Source organism: Podarcis filfolensis (assembly GCF_964270895.1).
Source record: "Podarcis filfolensis genome assembly, chromosome: 4".
Lineage (NCBI taxonomy): Eukaryota > Metazoa > Chordata > Lepidosauria > Squamata > Lacertidae > Podarcis > Podarcis filfolensis.
In genome coordinates, this window is record NC_139607.1 from 45,178,345 (window position 1) to 45,199,769 (window position 21,425).

The 21,425-nt window shown below is 41.0% G+C and overlaps 1 protein-coding gene and 1 long non-coding RNA gene across 20 annotated transcripts in view; both read right to left on the reverse strand.

Moving 5' to 3' along the window:
- The window catches only part of DMD (dystrophin), a 953,416-nt gene that overhangs the window by 668,474 nt on the left and 263,517 nt on the right, over positions 1–21,425 (reverse strand). The gene's annotated exons all lie outside the window — the stretch shown is intronic.
- Positions 1,759–8,704, reverse strand: LOC310762054. Its single transcript, XR_014547835.1, has 2 exons — positions 6,954–8,704; positions 1,759–6,769 (listed from the first exon to the last, which is right to left on the reverse strand). It is a non-coding gene; the product is annotated as an uncharacterized lncRNA (long non-coding RNA).

The following is a 21,425-nucleotide window of genomic DNA, read 5'->3' on the forward strand; positions in this document are numbered from 1 at the left end:
ATGTTTCCTACATTTAAAGTAAAACACTGAAACCTGATTAAATCATAAGTGGTTTCCTTTCAAGGGGTGCATATATATGAGTGCCATCTGTCTTTGAAAATGCTCTCTTTAGCATTGAATATATTATTATTTACTGACATCGGCTCAGGAGAAGACTCTCACTGTTCAATGGCTCACAATTTTTCCATTTCTATCATCTCCATCAGCACTGCCATAAAACACTGGCAAAACTTCTAGTTCGGGCACTAATTCTGGGTAAGCACAACCATAATTATTCCTTCTAATGTGCCTAAAGGAAGCAGTTATAAGACTTCTATTGAAAAAGCCCTCCCTGAATCCCACCATATTGGATAATTATCACCCAGTCTCCAATATCCCATTTTTGTGCAAGGTGCTGGAGTGTTTGGTGTTTCTGAAGGAGACTGATGAACTAGGTTTCAGTCCTGGTTATAGGGCAGATATGGCACTCCTGGTCAGCTGGAAGGCAGAACAGGGAAGAGGGATAACACTACCACTCCTGTACTCATCCCTGAGTCCCCATTGGGAGGCTGTGGACTTGGAGGTTCTTTGGAGGTTTATAAGCAGAAGTTGGATGGCTATCTGTCATGGATGCTTTAGTTTGGATTCCTGCACTGCAGGAGATTGGACTAGATAATCCCTGGGATCCCTTCCAACTCTACAATTCTATGATTTTATGATGCATGCCCACGTCTCTGCAGTAGCCAGGAGTGCATTTGCACAGTTAACGCTAGTTCGCCAGCTGCACCCATTCCATTAGATGGTTTGGCCAAAAGGACACACTCTTTTTTGGATTACTGTAGCCATCTTTATGTGGGGCTGCCTTTGAAAAGGACTCAGAAACTTCAAGTGGCTCAAAGAACTGCAGTCAGCTGGATTGCTGACTGGGGCTTTCAAGGGTGTTTCCGTGAGTCTATATATCATAACTCTAGTGGCCTGCACTCCAAAGTCTGCCTGGGTGCCTATGCTTCAACCAAAGCCCAGAGTAAGATGTAATGAGGTAAGGGCAGTGGTAGAACATCTGCCTTGCATGCAGAAGGTCCCAGGTTCAATTCCTGGCATCTCCTGGTAGGACCTGGCAACAACCCTGATGGAATCCTTGGAGAGCCACTGCCAATCAGAGGAGATAATACAGAGCTAGATGAACCAATGGTCTGACTCAATATACAACGGCCGCTTCCTATGTTCCTTTCTAAGTCTCCACATGGAGCATTCTCAGTCAGGAAGTGCAGGTAGTCAGAGCACTGAATAAATGTTTCATTGGGGCACACGCACACCATCTTTGCAATGTGAAAGTAAACTAAGGACCACCCAACAAAATTATAAAGCCATGAGAATGGGGGGGGGGAGAAAGGGGGGTGGGAGGAAGCTCTTTCACAGGGATGGGCATAGCCAGGGGAGGAGCATAAATAAAAATACTTAACTAACTGACCAACTGTGTTGCAGATAACTCGATTCTGCCCCCCAACATAAAGCCTGCCCCCCTAAAATAAATCCTAGCTACGCCCATGTTCACAGGGGAATAAAACTTTCAAGAAACTGGAAGACCGTTTTTGGCACAGCACTAATGTATTCATAGCTGTATCATTCCTTAAGTATGCTGTTCCCCTCAAGGTGCACCAGTTGGCAAACTGACATTTGGACTTTTCACTAGAGACTCATTGAGCTTGTTTAAATATTTGATCATTAGCTGTGTCTCTCTTCTTATTATGCTTCTCTCATTTTGACTTTTTTGGGGGGGAGATGTTTATGCAATAAACAAACCCTCCTGCTCTACGCTGTGAGGTCTGGAACAGCCTTTCAAGGACAACACCTAATATCATGAGCATGACAGAATGGATGTGATACAGCTGCTATAAGCTGTTTGATTGATCTCTAGCTGTGGCCCAGCTAGACCTTTTGTACCCAGTCTCCCTCTTCTTCCTGTTCTGTGGTTGCTGGATTAAAATAAAGAGAGACTCCCCATTTTATATTTGATTGTAGAAATTATTTTAAGTTGATCTCTACCATTAAAAAATAAATAAAAAATCTTTCAAATAAATGAGAATGAGAAATCCTTGTAAGGAAAGCAGAATTAATTTTGATCTTTTCCTTCATTTTAACGATATAGAATTTTTCAGATAAAAAGGTAATAAATTTTAACAGTAGGTGTAATTCTTATAGCAGTCACAGTACCACAATGCAAGCAATATATGTAAATGTAAAAGGGGGGGAAGCATGAAGGAAAATGAGTTTTAAATGATGATGTACTTGCTATTTTACTTTCAGTGAGGTGATGGGTGGAAGGAGATTTACTAGGGCAGCTATAACAATATCAAATTAATAGTGAAATCCTACTCAGAAAATCCCAATGGGACATACTCCCAACTAAGTGTTACAGGACTGCAGCCTAAGCTTTTCAACACTCCATTAGCAGATACTTTGCGCCCAATGCATGCATTATACTAAAATGCATTCATGCACTATACTAAACTGAGTAAATAAGAGAGTTTAAAGGTTGATTGATCGATTATAGATAGATTATGGATGCAGCATTGCATGAAGTAGCTTATATGACCATATATTCTACCCCTGGCCGTGGTTACCTGTAAGGGAATCCCTCTACCAGCTACATTATTCATCTCCTTATGGATGAAGAATTGAGACAGGTTCCATGACATTGCTACAAAAGCTGCCAACTGTGTGTTGGAAATGTCTTTATATGGCATCACCGACTCATGTCATCTAAAATCCTGCATGGTTCTCAATTCTAGCTAGTAAGAATATGTGTTCCCTGTATATGAATAAGTGCTTTTAGTGCATTACATATTGCATTAGATAGGAATATAGTGCTATTTTGTAAAAGAGTTTCTACAAAGGTTGCATTCTAAAATTCACTTGTTTGTGTGCTTCTTTTGGTGCTCATGGAAAGACAAAAGCAGACATACCATCCGTACCAACCCCACAAGTGAATCCATTGTCTGTGCAAGCTAAGGCAAGGAGAATGACAGCTAGTCTCCACCACACACCCCAGAAAATAGGAAGGAGGGGGAAAGGAGGGGGGAATGTGCAAGTTCAGCTCAGGTGAAGATCAGATACTGAGCCTTGTAACAGTGTTATCTAGAAAAGCCTTTACCCAAGTGATGCTTATGGGCTACAACTCCCATCATCCTTCACACCTGGCTATCCTGGTTGGGGCTGATAGGAATTGGGAAGCCAAAACATCTGGAGAAAATCAGGTTGGGGATGGATGATGTAGAACAGACAGATTGGGGCTCCTGGTGCCTTGACTGAGTGAAAGACGCAGAAGTCACTCTAGAATTCCTATGCACATCTTGTTGACTTTGCTCAATATTAAGATAAATGACTGCTGTAAGATAAAGGATAGGCATTTTAAAGGATGATCAGCCTTAAACCAAGAGACAACAGAAAGCTCAATCCAAATGGGTCAATGAAATGAGTAGGAGGTTGTGATGCTGAAACTGCTTAAAGATCAGAGTCTGAATGATTAAATTAAATTATTATACAGGCCGGGGGAATGCAACAGAAATCACTGAAGTTTAGAGATAAACAACCCTTTAGATGTTTTAAAAGATACCGCCTGCTACACCATAGTCTATGAAACCATTTTAACTTATTCTTTCTCATGAGAATTTAGAACTGAGCAGTCAGTCTTCAAGACTAAAGCTAGGATCAGTACACTGAAACATGGCTTTCATTGAACACAACACCGCTTGTCAATCAGCAAAGCTATAATTACCCAATGATGAATGCCTTATGGATTGCATCTAAAAATACTTTGACATCTAAATCACTAAAAGTAAAAGCCTAAGCCTGTAACCAAACACTACAAAGCAGCTTCCAGATTTGAATGAATAAAGTTTGTGATATGACTATGTGTAGGGGAGAAAATACCTCGTGTCTCACCAGAGACTGAACATATTCTAGTTAATGTTGAAAATGTAGCTATGCTTCACTTTATAGCAGTGAAGGCCAATTTCCTTATTGTAAGAAGCCACTTTATTTTCCCTACAGTGATCTGGGAGAAGAAGGGATGTTATGCTTACATCTGGGAAAGATACAGCATTAATAAAGGACTAAAATGGTTGTTATTGCAACTTAATGTTTGCTATGTTACACTGTCAAAATCTCAAAAGAACCAGATGAGTTTGCTTTAAAAGTCAGATCCACTCCATACATATGGCAAAAAGCTTCATCCACATTCTGGTCATTTCTAACACAAACTACACACGCAAACGTATGCTCTCTGGTCTACCAGCATTTCACCTTAGTATTTTCTCATTTATCTAGCACTTTGCTGCCAAAATCCCTAACCTCACTTGTCACTCTGGTCACATGACACACTTTCCTTCCAGCACAAGCACACACACCCTGCCACCGCAAGCAATCTTTCTACTCTTGTATCCTAATAATGCTTGCCATTCAGCTATACTCTTTCAGCTATATTTCCTGGTTTCTCAAATAGACTGTCCTTTCTTCCTTGCTGCCCTGTATGTTTGGAATTGCCTTCCAGAGGACCTTCCTGTAATCCACCTTTTCCATTAAGCCTTTGGCCCTAATGTCTAGTTGCCCCAACTTAAGGCTACTGACATATTAGCAGCTTAAAATGCAGCATCATTTCCTACCACTGCTTTTCAAGTCACATTTGTACGCTGCTGTACACAACATATGTCTTCCCCCAACGTGAATTACTAGTTTGTTTTCCTGTCCTTGCACACTCTCCAAACTCCTGTTCATGAAGATGTCATATATGCACATGCAATGGCTGTCTCAAGTATACACACAGCTTTGGAATTCAAGATGCCCTTAACAGATTGGAGAACAGGGCTCCAGCTAACAAAATGATTTTAAATAGCAACAAATGTAAGGTTCTCCACTTGGGCAGGAAGAACTAGCTGCACAAATATAAGATGGGGACACTTGGCTTGCCAGTAGTACATGTGAAAAGGATCTAGTGGTCTGAGTAGACCACAAGCTTAACTTGAGTCAACAGTACAGTTGCCATATGTTAAAGAGCAAAAAAGAGGACAGCCCGAGCCACTGCCAGCTCGCACGCCTCTTTCCCCAGCTTGGGTTGGCAGCGGTCACTGCATGCAAAGCACCCATGTGACTCTTTCCCTGGCTCAGGCTGGCAGCAGCTGCTATGTGCAGAGTAACCCTAGTTCAAGCCACCCGAGCCCAACCCGCTCCCCCACAAAAAACTGGACATTTCATTTAAAATGTAAAAATCCACCCCGATAGGCATGTTGCCTCCCCTTCAAAGGACATGTCAGGGTTTTCCCATATGTATGACAACCCTAGCAACAGTGAGATGCAGTAGCAAACAAACAAACAAACAAAAATACCTAATGCTATTCTAGGCTGCATCAACAGAAGTATGATGATCAGATCAAGGGAAATAATAGTACCACTCTATTCTGCCTTGGTCAGACCAGAATATTGTGTCGAGTTCTGGGCACCACAGTTTAAGTATGATATCAACAAGCTGGAACATGTGCAGAGGAGGGCAACCAAGATGATCAAGGGTCTGGAAACCAAGCCTGATGAGGAATGGTTGAGGGCGTTGGATATGTTTAGCCTGGAGAGGAGGACACTGAGAGGAGATATGATAGCCATCTTGAAACATCTAAAGGAGGATCGAGCAACCTTGCTTTCACCTGCTCTGGATGCTAAGACCTGAACCAATGGCTTCAAGTTACAAGAAAGACTACTCTGACTAAACATCAGGAAGAACTTTCTTATGTAAGAGCTATTCAACAGCCCCCTTGGAAGGTGATGGACTCTTCTTCTTGGGAGGCTTTTAAGCAGTGATTGGTTGGCCATCTGTCATGGATGCTTTAGCTGAGATTCCTACATTGCAAGAGGTTGGACTACATGACCCTTGGTGTCCCTTGCAACTCTACAATCCTATGTGTGATTCTATGTGTCAATTGGCTGTCACAGGGCAAATATCATGCAGAACTATTTACCTGGCATCACCATAAACAATATATTTTAACAGAGTCCATCCACACATTCAACAGAGTATTACTTAATAATCTACTACATGCACATGTGAATAAGACCTCAGAATTCAAAATAATGGAGTGGGGAGGGACCCAAAAATGCTCAATATATTTTCTCATTGCAGAAGTTTAACTCTGCGTACCTCTCACCATTTTCATTAAGGTGTGCACTGAAGGAAAACGTGAAATGAAATTTATGCTTTAAAATGACCTTGTGTTTTCCTGGCATTTTTAGTGGAATTGAATCCACCTTTGAAAAAAAATCCACGTTTGTTTGTTAAAAAGAAGTTTTTGAAGTATATCTGTTTGGATAAGAAAAGCAAGCCCCATTGCAGTAGGAACTCTATATTCAAATGTTCATAAAAATAATTGCCTCAGAACATTTAAATGCATTGTTGGCACTATGCAAATAGAAGGCAGACTGATTGGCTATTGATCATCTTTTTCGGGCAGATTCAGACACATTCTGAACTCATGATGATGTAGAAGACAATGAGCCTTTATTCTATGGTGAGGCACATCTCCATTAAGTACATGATGAGCTGGAAATTGGACATGTTATGAAAGAGATAAACTGCTTGAATGCGTGGGCTGGAAGCTCAACATGAGCCCAGCATTACGTGAAGCAGGCTTCAGTTCTGCACAGATAAAAAACTGCATTTCTCTTGCCCTCTCTGTCTTTTTCCAGGAACTGCCTTCCCAAGTAAATAATGCCTCATCAAACAGGAGAAAGAGGTATTGGAGGGCTGTTGCAGTGGCGTAGCGTGGGGGGTGCAGGGGGGCCGGCCGCACCGGGCGCAACATCTGGGGGTTAGGGCAAATCCACGGGTTAGGGGGCGCAAATCCACGGGTTAGGGGGCGCAAATCCACGGGTTAGGGGGCGCAAATTACTTGCCTTGCCCCGGGTGCTGACAACCCACGCTACGCCACTGGGCTGTTGCCACCCGTTGCCGCTGCTGATTGGAACTTGCCTGGAAACATCAGCCAATATGCAAAAAAGGACTGGATTCTTCAACAGATCTACTGTGGAAACATATTATGGATCTATCTATGAAATTACGAAGGAGAAGACTAAGTGCTCACAAATCCCCACAACATCCCACAACCTGTGCTAAACTGTCCATTGCTGCAACCACTAAGTGGTTGACTCTTTGTTTGAAAATACAGATGTTCCATTGTGTGGGCAGGAATTAGACAATACTACCATAGCAACTGAATGTAATAAATCCTGAAAAGAACTGAATAGCCCAAGGACAACTGAGTACAGAGATATAAGCGAAACCTTTCACAAAAAAAAGTGACAAAATAAAACCAAGATGTTTTCTTCTAGAGAATATTGCCTAGGGACCATGAATAGAGAAGGTAGAGCTCACATCAGATTACTCTGGGAATGATCCAGGTTCTTTCCCCAAAACATTAGAAATAAATCTGGCAGCACTTTCCCCCTCTGCCAGGAAATATGCCAAAAAGTATTCTGCATCTTGGATTTTAATCTAAACTGGAGAAGAATTTGAGGGCCTTTAATCTAACGTCTCAACTGAGGTGAGAATTACTAATACCATGAAACATATTTCCAGGTCACAGCCCAGTGAACTTCGGTATCATCTCTTGCCTTTTTCTCTTTGATACAGAGTGTAGCTCCAGGTAGAGTTCTATATTTATATCCCTCTTTCTTGATATCTGGGAGCAAATCAAGGAGCATTTGAAAAATGTCTAGCTACTAGCTAAGAAAAGGAACAAGGCTGCCATGATAAATATAAATCTGCAAATTCTATGGCTATGATACTGATGGGTCATAGCACATTTGTCCATATTTTATGGGATGTGAGATATTAGGAAAGCAAAATACAATGCTTAAGGAATCTCAAAATTTGCTTCAGGCAGATTTGTTTATATTCCTTACCATCTACACAATAGATAAGCACATCAAATTAGACAATACTGCTATAAACCAGGATTTAGGCCCAGGCATATTAAGTAAAAATGTACCGAATATACTAACAGATAATAGTAGTAGTAATGTATTTATGTTAATATCCGCCACATATAAACTTTGTTTTCAACAGCAGAACCAATTTAGTGGGAAGAGCGGGGAACAGATTATTTGCTTAATGAAGAGATAATTTACATGTGTGCAAGGTGAGGATGACACAAGAAAAATAGTGACTATCCACTAGGCCTTCAGTTTACTACACTGATGCTGTGACTAAGAGATACCTCAAGATCACTGTAGGCTTACTAGTACAAATGATTACCAGTAATTTAAATAGCATTCAAAAACTTTACAGTGTTAACTACACCTAATTACATAGTGCAATTGATGGCAGGTGAAATCTTCCAAATTAAATTAAAAATGCCCCAGGTCTTTCTAAGCCTTTCCTGAGAGAATTCTTGGTAAACAGACTTTTCCTAAAATTCTTCAAAGATACAATTTTGGAACTGATCCATGATCGGCAGCCTTTTTATATGTCAATTTCCCTACTACGCCACCCGCCAGCTACATGCCTATGTCTGGAAAGGCAGCCAAGATCACTAGTAAAAATGACTTATCCAATTTTACAGCTCTCTACATATTTGACCCACCGTTACTTAAAGTCCATAGTATTGTTTTTATGCTTCCTGATAAATGAGTTAGAACTACTGTTCCAAGACTAAAGAATAAAAGCTATAGTTCCCAGAGTCAGTAATGGCAGTTCTGAGCATGCTCAGAAGCAATTAGTACAAAGTTAGGCCTTAGAATAAATAAGCCTGGACTTAATTCTAAGCACTGTAGTTTTAAAATTCATGGCCACCTAGAACTACTGGTACTGTTCTTTTAAGAATTCGCATATTCTCCTTTCCATCATAATCCGTTAAGTTTGTGAAAGTGTGGAGCAGAGAAGAGGCTGGCACCAAACCATTACGAACCAAGGTGAAATTCAGGCAGGACTGGGCTCAGGAATGTAAAGGCTCAGATATTTCTAAACTAGACAAGCTCATTTCTGAAATTCCCCATTTCTGCAGCACAAAATAACTATTAAGACCACATTCAACACTAGCAGGTTGGATAACACATGGTTCAATGCCTATGCAAGAGTTGAGCAGGTTGGTGTGACAAATCTGAGCAGATGCAACAACTCCTGGCTAGGTCTGAGCTCAGTCACAGATTTGCAATCCCTGACTAAACCAATAGTAGCTACTTTGGTAGTGGTTGTACAACTTCTGGCTCATCCTGTACAAAAGATTCCCTATATGCCTGGATTGGCAGGAGCTAAGCCACCGGTGCTAGCACTTGAAACTGAACCATGTTAATGGAGAATAGCAGCGTTTGTTGACTGCACCCTTTCAAGTAGCTTAACCAGGGGGAAATGCTACACACATGTACAATGTATTTGAATCCTGTGATGATTTCCGAAAATCTTGCATGCAAATTTTATGAAGCCTTATTCAAACCATGGGTGTTGAACAAACCATTTAGTTTTGCTTTGTACTGAGGATTTTAAAAAGCCAGAATTACCTTAAATTGCCTTATAATTTAATTGTAAATATCTCCAAGAAGGTTACACTCACCTTACTGCATAGTGAAACCTGTAAGTTTGGTGATGAGCTGTGAAAACAGCAATAATTTATTACAACCTCCTCCCTTGATCACCTTCAATAGCACAATTCAAGAACTTTATCAAGCATTTGCCTTTCTCAAATGTTCAGAATTATGCCCAATACTGCACAATGTTCTGACCAATCACCTTTTTAATGCTGGTTCCCTTTAATTTGATGTTGTATTTTAAGCTTTTAGGACACAGTGCTATTAAATGAACTTGCTTTATCTCAATCACAACAGTCATGAATAATTTTACCTCTGAAGAGAATATCAGATGCATGCCATTCTATTGAGAGTCTTGCAGTTTCTGACTTTCAAGAACCCCTTTGGAATGTGCAAAGCTTCCATCATTATCAAGGACATTGAAAGGCCCGCAGAGTGCTGAATTTGTTTGCAAATGAAACATGTGCTGGGCATACTTAGCAAATGCAATACTTGGCATTTTCTTTCTTAATGGTGAAGCTATGAAAATGACTTCATTTGTTTAACAACACAACTATGTTCCCCTTCATCTACAAAATTCAAAGCATCTTACAATTCTGTGATAAACATACCATGCTAATAAGCTTAATAGATAATCTGTTTAAAAATTTGCATCACAAACTCAACTTTAAGCAGTTGAAAGGTTTATTGTTTTTAATATCTAATGTCATTCATGTACTAAAATACATAGAATATTCCAGTAAAATTAGTTCAAATGTTCCTAGATTTCTCTGCCCTTCTGCTTCCCCTTGACAAGCTGCAAAAGTTTACATACAGGAGGTCTTTTCTTCCAAAGGTTCAACTTTCTTTGAAACTCAAGGCCTAAGGAAATCCTGAGATCTTTAAATGTACTTGAGTGACCTTCAGTTAAAACTTCCTGATGAATCATGACAGGATCACAGGAGAAAGTGATGTATAGAGGATGAAAACCGAGACATTTTATGCAAGTAAAAATGATAACCTGACCTGGCATTGTATACTTTCATTTGTTTGCAGCTTTCAGTGAAGAACAAATGCCTTGTAAGACCGAATACCATAACTCAAATGGTGGCGGTGATTGAAGTCCAGCACATTTGTTGGAGTATAAGGGAGAAGAGGCAATCATGGTTGGCTGACATCAGCATAGGCATCAGCTGTCCACAGGGGCTGGCAGAATTGCCTGGCAAAATTTAAAATTTGATTGAGCCAATTAGGGCCCTGGTGGGTGGGTGATGCTCTGGTGGCAGACCTTGCAGTGCCAGTCTTCTGTGGGGTCCGCCAGCCAGGCATAAAGGCCAGCTATGCGTCCAGCAGGCTGTGCAGCCAAGGAAGCAGTCACCCCACCCACACTGTATTTTGTGGCTGCTTGGAGGAAAGCAGACGTAAGCTTATTTATGGCCCATTTATGGTCTTGCTGTGGAATTATTCAGTTGTCATATTCGGGGTGATGGAGGAATTTGCCTGCAGATGTACTCGTCCTTTCTCGGAGGTTTTGCCCTCCTCATAGCAGCTGTCACAACTTTTGGTGGAAAAAGGCATTGGGTTGGATCCATAGTGTAAAACTGGGGGGGTGGGGGTGGATGCCCCACCCCCAAAAATCTGGGATAAAACTCAGGGTACCCCAGTGAAGGGGTCCAAAGTAGGGTTCTGTCCGAAAGCCCAGAGAACATCATATTAGATCTGCAGCAATGCAGGGTATCCTTTGGCCAGGATCAACCCCGATGGAGAGATCAGCCAGCAATCAGGCTGGCTGGCTCAAGACACATCCCTGATTCCATAAGGAATATGCCAGCAATACTGAAAATCTAATTGGCCATCCACTGAAGATGCGACTAGAGGAATATATGGTTAGTATTCATACAATCCTTTTTTCTAACTGGTAGGAATATTTCAAACCTGTTCAACAGCCCTCTAAAGTGGTCAAATATTATCACTCCTAATATTACAAATGGTGTGCTAAGGCTGACACGCTGGCTTTGTTGGGGGATGTCAAGGGTCATAGCTCACAAGTTTAATTACTGTACTATATCAGTTATGCCAGCAGTTCCTTCTCATTTCATGGCTACGATATGCAGTTTTCAGTCATTCAACAGAGCATGTGCTTTGTACAATAGGATTCTATCCCAGTTAATATTTCACCAGGAAGATGACTTTCTTGCAAAATGTTTTTTGACAGGGTAAGTTAACCACTGTAACAACTGGAATGTGAGTGACAGAGTTCTACTTTTTCTGCTGACAAGAAAAAGAAAGCATGCATAATATATAAATGTCATAGTAAAACATTTCTTTGCTGTATAATAAAGGAGCGGACAAGGTCTCAGTATGGGTGCAAGTATGATGCGAGCAGACTGGCATGCAACAAGGCAATCTTTAGCCAACAAAGGGAAGGTGTATGCATGAGATACCAAGTACTGTATGAGGAACAGCACTGTAGGTATTGAACATTTGTTGGGCTGAGTCTATACATTTAGGTTGAAATCCAAAGCCACACTATTACAAACATTTCCTCTGTGCAAGCATAACAGCTCACCAGATGTAATGCTACCCCCTAGGCAGGGGCCCTTCAGTGGGGAGCCCACTGTCTGCAGCAGTCTCTCTCTCCCCATTCCTAAACACACTGTGGGTAGAGTTTGCCTGCTTCCATGTAGCAGCAGCAGCAGCAGCAGCAGCAGCAAATTAAAGTTGGAAAAGGCCATCAAAGGCTGCTAGTCACTTATGCCAGTTACTGAGAAATAACAGCAGTAGAGGCTAGGGTTGCCATAGACCAAAAACTAAAAACCAGTACACACCTGGAAAACCTGAAACACACCTCTCTCTCTCTCTCTCTCTCTCTCTCTCTCTCTCTCTCTCTCTCTCTCTTTCTGCATTCCCAGAGATGCCAGACTTCCTGGCACAGGGAAGCTCAGTGTCGCTTCCTCACCCCCAGAATCCCAGACATGTCTGGAAAATATTCAACTAAGTTTTACTAAGAGTAGACCTGTTAGAATTAACAGGCCTGACGTAGTCAATTTACATAATGGGACTAGTAGCATATGGGGTTGGTAGGGAAATGGAGAGAATATCTTAAGATTTCCCATATATCTTACATCGGGGGGGAGGGCAATGCCATGGCCTCCAGCACTACACTCCCATCAGCCCAGCCAGCATGACCAATAGTCAGGGAGGATGGGAGTTGTACTCCATCAACACACGGAGGGCATCAATTTGGCTACCCCTGAACTAAATATTTACTAACAAATATGTGTTATGTTCTGATTCTTAAAGTATCTCTAGTGTTGTATGTTCTGTTTCTTCACATCGTCTGCTTGACAGTGCAATGCTATGTGTTCAATGGGTCTTACTTCCTAATAAGTGTGTTTAGGACTATAGCACTGGGAATTATACATATTATCCTATATAGGATTAACGTGTATACAAACTTTATTCATTTAAAGTATCTCTTATGCACACTTCCCTGGCATGGGAAATCCCAGCATGGGATAGTTAGGGAGGGGAACTACTGTATGCAAAACAATAAAACACAGATAAAACATTTATCTCTAACTACTTGCAGCCATTAAGCTAAATTGTAGAATATGATAACAACAGCTTCCACACTCATGCCCAGCAAATACCTGTGAGTCTTCAGCAGATACCTAAACTCATATGACTTGGAGGCAGTCATATCTCCAAGGGGATGGAATTTCACAACTGGGACACCATAGCCAATAAAGCCCTGCTTCAGTTCACTGCATAATTAACTTCAAACACTTATGGTGCCACCAGGAGCTGCCCCTCCCTCAATAGATTTCATCACATGGACAGGTCTACATAAGAGAAAGCACTCAACTTGCATCCCAAGTTGAATAGGTGTTTATACTTCAACACAAATACTTTGAATCAGGCTCAGTAGCAAACTGGCAGTCCGTGAATATATATTCATGGCAGACCCTCCAAGTTTACCTATTTTCCAGGGACATCCCTGATTTAGAGAAGCCGTCCCGGTTTCTGATTTGATCCCAGAATGTCCCACTTTTCCTTATGATGCCCTATTTTCATTGGAGAAATGTTGGAGGGTATGGAGTTATCTGACCCCCCCAGGCCGTCTGAGGGCAATCCTGTATAGGGAAGTTTTTTTAAACGTTTAATGTTTTATTATTATTTTTATATGTTGGAAGCTGAGTGGCTGGGGCAAGCAAGAAAGATGTGTGGGGCATAAATAGTGAAATTATCATTCTGAAATGGGATGTTCCTATTTTCATCAGAGAAATGTTGGAGGGTATGTCATGGTAGTTGATTCCACTTCACAACCTGGATGTGGCATCATACACCAGCTCCAAATTCTGAACCAAATAGATGGGCAGTCATATGCAGAGCACAGTACAATAGTCCTTCTCCCAATCTGCCAGGTCATCTGCCAGGGGGACCACGGCTAATTGGGTCTCAACACTGGGCCCAAACTCATACTAGAATGGCTACAGATAACCAATTTCCTTGTAAAGTGTTTGGAACTGAACTGCCATCACCCTCTCAAGCACCTTCCACTTTAGAACTTAAGGGGGCAGATGATACTGCTTTTCATAGCTTGAATTTTTCCTTCCACTTTTTCTTTAAACAAATTGAAGAGACTTTATAAAGCAATACAATATGAATGGAAGCCCACCAACAACTACAATGATTGCTTTAATTGTGAGAAATGTGGGGGAAATCTGAGGGGAAAGCTAGAAGAATAATAGAAACCATCATAATTGCAGTAGTGAGAACAACAGATGGGGTAGAAAATATGCCTGTAATTATTTAACGTAGGCATTAGCAACTTAGGAATGACTGTTAGTTCCATAGCACAATTACCACACATATTTTCTTTTATGTAAATTACAGCAGTGGGCCATTAAATGAAAAGCCTTCAACAAATTTTCTAAGGTCAACGTATTTATTACATTGCTGCATATTTGGCAAAACACACACGCAAGGCCAGTAAAATATTGCAGCTAATTAATATGGTTATTTCAGAGTTTAGTAAAAACAATAATAGCTTAGATTGTAAAAAAAAGAAATAGCTGCTTTAAAGGAGAGTAGTCATTGGCCTTCAAAATATTTACCAGAAGTACAAAAAAGGATGCATTGTGCCATAAAATATTATTGACAGCCATGGTTTTAGTTCAGTCCAAAGCAACTGCAAATGTGCAAGTGTAATAGTGCAGTATCTTAACTTTTGCAAATGCAAGGATATTTATAGAATCTAACATAGGATAGATTCAGTGCACATGTTATCTAAGGTATTTCAAAACTGAGTGGACATGTGACAGGGTGCTTTCTCTTAATCCTTGTTTTCTGATCAGTGTAGCTAAATGACAAACATTTCTAAAGGCATAGGTAAGTAGCCGTGTTGGTCTGACGCAATAGAAATATATTAAAAAATGAAAAAAAAGTCCAGTAGCAACTTAGAGACCAACTAAGTTTGTTCTTGGGATGAGCTTTCGTGTGCATGCACACTTCTTCAGATACACTGAAGCTGAAGTCACCAGACACTTATATATAGTGAGAGGGTGGGGAGGGGTATTACTCAGTAGGGTGGTGGGAATGGGTGATTGGCTGATAGGTGTGGTAAACCTGTTGACTACTGTTAACTCTATACTGGACAAACAGGCCAAACCCTATGCCAAAGGATAAATGGACATAAATCTGACATCATGTTATGGATCCTAGAACAATAGGCAGTTAGGATCCTAGAATGCAACAACTGATTGGCTTGCAGGAGAAGACCAATCAGGCTCCAGGAGGAAGTTAATCAGCCTATTAGGCTGGTAGGATCGTAGAATGCAACAACTGATTGGCCTGTAGGAGACGACCAATCAGGCTCCAGGAGGGAAGCAGAATCAACCAATCAGACAGGACTCATTGTGTAAATAATGTATATAAAGGCCTGAGGTTTGGGGGGAAAACCAATCACTGTTTTACAAGCTGCAATAAAGAACATGAAATCACTGTAGGACTCCGAGTATATTTCACATCAGGAATCACAAGACAGAGAAACCAGTAGGAGAACACTTCAACCTCCCAGGACATTCTATACAAGATCTCAAAGTAGCTGTCATATTACAAAAGAATTTCAGAAATAGACTGGAAAGAGAAGTTGCTGAATTACAACTTATTACCAAACTTAAAACCATGGAGAGACCTGGTCTAGATAGAAACACTGGATTCTTATCTCATTATACATGATAAAGCTATTTTTGGCCATCACATCCCTTGCTTTTTCCTGTAAGACCAATTGCAGTCGTTAACAGTATGTTGCAGTCGTTAAAGGCATGTTTGTGTCATTTGTAAGGTTTTTTTTGGTTGTTTTTTATGTTCTCCCTGTTCCCCAGTCATTTTATGTCATTCTATCAATGTTATTCTCACAGGGCCAAAACCTGTGTCAAAGGCTGCTAGTATTTTTAAATTCAGCATTTTAAAACCAGAAGGCTATATTATTAGTGCATGCATTCTGGTTTTGACTGTATGAATATTTATTTTTATTAAACAGAAAAAGGATTCCACTTGAGTGCAACAAAACCTCCAAGCAGTTTACATATCTACATGTCTGGATAGCCTTGCCTAAATGAAAATGTTTTACATAGGCACCATGAATAATACAGTGCAGGTGCCTGCCTGATGTCCATAGGCATAAATATATCCTGAAGGGCACAGCAATCCTACTACGACCAGGCAGTAGCAGAGCCTGGTCACAGAGGGGCACAGCCACAACCATATCAGCAGTCCCTGCCGCTAATGCCAGCCAAGGCAGTAGGTGGATGAAACAGTGAAAATGCCATCAAGTGATCGCAGTGGAGTCAGCTTGGGATTCAGTGGATTTCAAACCCCACCCCACCCCATCCTTTTGGGGCTGTGAGCTACCACTGGTGGGAATCTCTGCAGTGTTACTTCTACCTGTCCACACTTTGGGCAGGTGGAAAAGGGAGCTCTGTGCTGGAGGAAACTTACTGACATCAGCTCATGGGCAGAGAGGCTGGCGGAGCTGTTTTAGGCTGGGCTAAGGGATGTATTTTCCCCACCCACCCCATGCCACCATGCCCTAAAACAGGATTATAATGTGGGTTATTATTCTGCGTGTTCTGAAAAAGGTGAAGTGTGTGGGCCCAGAAGCTGAACCCATGTGGCCTGTAACTTGAGCTTTCATCTCACAGATATTTCAGGAGATCTAGGAACTCATTGATCAAATTTTGTCTACTGTGTTAGAAGTTCGGTGGTCTTATATCCTCTGATTCACCACAGAGGACACTATCAAAATGATCCAACCTGAAATGTACTGATCCTGAGATCCTGAATAGTTTTTACTGATAATTCTGGCTCAGAGAGAGAGAGAAACCTCAATAGTGATTTATTTATTTTTTGGTAAGTGATCCTGCTAATAAAAGATTTTGTGATTCAGATCTCAGGGATATTATACTGAATATTTTATAAATCTAGTTTGATTAGAGAAGAAGTTATTCTAAAAACAGCCTAGTCCATATTGACCACAAAATATTTCACAATATTTTAAAATCAGTAAATGATTCAATAAAAACGCTTGGCACATTGTTTAATTATTTTATCCAATTAAGGATGCAGTTCTTCAAAACCCAGTTGTCCCACCACAAGATTATGTAGCTAGATTTTTTTAAAATAAAAACATTTGTTTATTATTTCATGCTGCGCTGCTATAAACTCTTTTGTGATGCCACCATTTTATAAAAGCTTCACTGTAAAGGGAAAGAGAGTGAGGAAGCATTCCCCCCCCCTTTTTTAAAAAAACAACAACTATAAGCTGTAAGATGCAGCTAGTGGAGGGGAAAGTGTCAGTGGATACACAGAAGCCCACACGAGGCAGAAGAGATTTAATTTCAAAGTGAAGTCTCTCCCAAAGTGAAAGTCTTCCTTTGATGTTTTGTCACTAATTAGGATTTCCTCTAACTTTAGAAAACCATTAAAGGCATGTATTAGGTACATAACAACAGCTGGAAAAACAGCTCCCTGTCTTCTCCAGCATGCATCCTGCGGTTCATATCAGAAAGCCACTAAGTCTGTAAAACTGCTGTGGTCTGAGCTTTTAAGAGATGCAAAGCCATAAGCTCAATGTTTCCCACAGCCAGCAAAATGAAATGTGATTAGTGAGAACACACTGCATTGGTCTTGACAGTTTCTACATAATTTACTAGCCAGGTACTTTTTAATTATAACCTAATTTCATGGAGCTGCCTTAAATGACAAACAATGCTTCCTGCTGCTTTAAATGTGAGGCTCTGAGGCTGCTTTTAAGTTCAATCCATAATGTTATTCTTGCTGTGCTCAGTTTAGGATGTTATCTTTGAGGAATTTCATACAGTATGCCTATGGTTATCTAACGCTATACAGGCTACACCGTTCAAGCCCCCCCCCACCCTGTTTTTTGTTTACAAAACGTATTACTTAGTTATTGAGGGGAGGAGCAGAGCTGACCAGAAAAAAGCAAAACCATTCAATAGTTCATAAATAATATTTTTTTGCACCACTAAGTATTCTCATACTGAAACAGGTATTACATTATACTACCTTTCATTGTGAGGCTTCTTCCGAATGAGTGACTTCAGGGCTGCAAATAAGCAGGTATTTTTTTAACCTTGATCTACCATAAACCAGGGGTCAGCAAACTTTTTCAGCAGGGGGCCGGTCCACTGTTCCTCAGACCTTTTGGGGGGCCGGACTATATTTTTTTTGGGGGGGGGATGAATGAATTCCTATGCCCCACAAATAACCCAGAGATGCATTTTAAATAAAAGCACACATTCTACTCATGTAAAAACACCAGGCAGGACCCACAAATAACCTAGAGAAGCATTTTAAATAAAAATACACATTCTACTCATGTAAAAACACGCTGATTCCTGGACTGTCCACAGGCCGGATTTAGAAGGTGGTTGGACAGGATCTGGCCCCCAGGTCTTAGTTTGCCTACCCATGCAATAAACTTTATGGCAACTTATTCCAACCTGGAACAATTCCCATTATCCTTGAACATTGCCTGTGCTGGCTGAGATCGATTGGAGTTGTACTCCTACAACATCTGGGGGGCACCAAGTTGGGAAAGATTGATTATGGTGCCATTTAGCTGGAAGACTCCCTTGACAACCCAAACACAGTATCATCTTTTAGATGTCATGGATCAGTCACCAAGTTTCGTCCAATGGTGCAGACTTCTCATGGAAGAGATTGTGCACAGAAGGGGAGGACAGGAAAGAACCTCAGTGGAGAATCGGGGCGTGTGCAATTTCCCAACTGTTCAGGAAACTGCTCAGTTGTGCAAGGGGCATCAAGGCTGCAAATAATTTTTACCTGTGACATTGCAAAATAGAAGATGAGATCAAAGGGAAAGGCATCTTCCTTTGTATTTGCTAACCTTGCACCTGCAGTTCTCAAGGATTGACTTGAAGCCTTACAATTCGATAAAAAATAAATCAGCTCCTCCACTACTCATGACAATTCCAGGAGAAAGAGTTGGTGTATCTACTGAAAGGAAACAGACCACAATCTTGTTCAATAAACAATTCAACATAAAGCCCTATTTCTTTATCTGGTCTCCTAAGATCTACTAATCTTCTTCTTTGCTGCTATGTGAGTGACACGGATCAATAAGTTCTACAATTAACTTTTCTCATGCAAATCAATTGGGCTCTGATCTCTACAAAGCTCAAGGAACATAAAAGGGGTGGATTTGCCCAGTCTGTTTTATTATTCCTGGCAGGGAGAGGAAGAATGCCCCAGCCATAGATTAAAGCTAGCTTGTTAGATTCAGTGAGCCTAGACCAAAATGGGTGAAACACTTCTTTTTATATAAAGTGTCAGAGGAAAACATTCAAACTTTCCAGGTCAAGTGCTATAAATATTTGATCAGACAGTGCACAGATGGGTGAGATTGCACTGAAATTTATGTTCATGCTTAACATTTGGAGAAACCCCAGTGGCTGATGGTATGAAGAAACATGAGTAGTGATAGAACTTTCCCAGGAAATTTATTCATGTTTGGCTTCCCCCAGGCTCTTTTATATAAAATTGGTATTATGCCACTATATTCTTGCTGCCCATAGGATTATTATTTTTTTGGTCATTGTGCACTTTATAGCTCCATCTGCACTTTAACAACTCTATATGCACTATTGTGTTTCGTTTCTCGTGTTCCTAAACGATCTATATAAAGCCATTGGGGGCTATAATCCTGGAATTCTGAAGTATAGTGCTATCAATATGCAGAGGATGCCCAAATATCTCTCTTATTGTTATCAGGATAGTCTCTTTTTGGACCAGTGTCAGGCAACAGTAATGGGTTGAATGAGGGCCAATAAATGCAGACTGAGAGCTTATCCACACTTACCTTTCCTCCACACTTTCCAGGAACAGTCTGCACTTTAAAACTCCATCTCCAAAAGCCCTTTTGTTGTTGCCTCAGAGCTTTCCCACAAAACCTCCCTCTTTAAAGCTGTGGAAAACCCCAATTGCCTTTTGTTGTGCTTCCGCCTCAGAGAGTGTTTTCATGGGAAAAGCTCTAGGACAGAGAGAAAGAGGAGAGCGCCCTCAGACACAGAGCTTTAAATCTGTGCCTGGTAAGAGAAGGACAAAAGGTAAGTGTGGATAAACCCTGAATCCCTGTAAAACTTAGGCACTGTGGGCATACCAGGAGCAGGGTAGACTGCCTGTTTTGGGGGGAGCAGTGCTTCCCTGAAGGAGCAGGTACATCGTTTTGGGGTGCTCCTAGAGACATCTCAACCATCTCCTAAGGCTACCTCATCCTAGAGTTCAGGTAGTTTCAGTGGAAAGGAGTGGCTGGTTAGCCAGCTGTGCACCTTTCTGAACCAGGATAGCCTAGCTACAGCAGCACATTTGCTGATTACCTCTCATTTACACTACTAAAATACATTCTACATGAGCCTGCTCTTGAAGATGATTTGGAAGTAGCAGTGGGAGCAGAATATAGAAGCCACATTACTCGCTGGTGCCACAAAGGGGGATGATCAATCCTTAAACGTCTACAATGGCATGCTGTTCGCTATGGGGCTCAAATTAAGTTGCTGAATGTCATCTGTACAGCCTTATAGCTTGGGACCCAATAATCTGAAGGGGTGCCATTCCTATTACCTGTTCTTGTGAACTACAAAATGAGGGTCATGAGTCAGACCTCACTTTCAAGTATGTCTGTTTGTGAAACAAAACTCTTCCTATCAGTTTGGCACAGAACTTGATCCTCATTTTGTAGGGCAAGTTGCTTTCTAAAGCTCTGGAGTTTCCCTAGAGCAGCCTGAGGCTGAAGTTTTAACTCCACCTCCTTGTCAATTACCATACATGGAAACCAGATTTTGATCAAGTAACGGAGTCTGAAATTGGGATACCAATCCCCAGTAGTGTGGCACTTAACTTTTAAAAAAATTAGCCTTCCATAAAACCTGGTGTACATTCGCTGTCTCAACACTGTGGGCTCAAACACCAAGCACATTGTAAGGAAACAGCATCTGAGGTACATCTAATTCACTGAGTTATAAATTTCCAATGGAGTACTAGAAAAAGTTATAACTTCATCTGAGAGTGGAACAATGCATTATGTGATCAATGGAAGTGCCATACATAGCACCCACATATCAAATTCACCCCATAACACTTGGGATCATTTAACTCACAACACCAACAAAACACAACATTATGACATCACAGCATGGGGTTAGTGAGACAACATTAGGGGTAGTCAAAGTTGTGTCCTCCAACATTGTGAGTCCAGGTGATACTGGATTACAACTCATATCTAGCTCTGCCAACATGGACAATGCTCGGAGATAATGGCAACTGTAGTCTAGTCACATCTGTAGGACCTCATG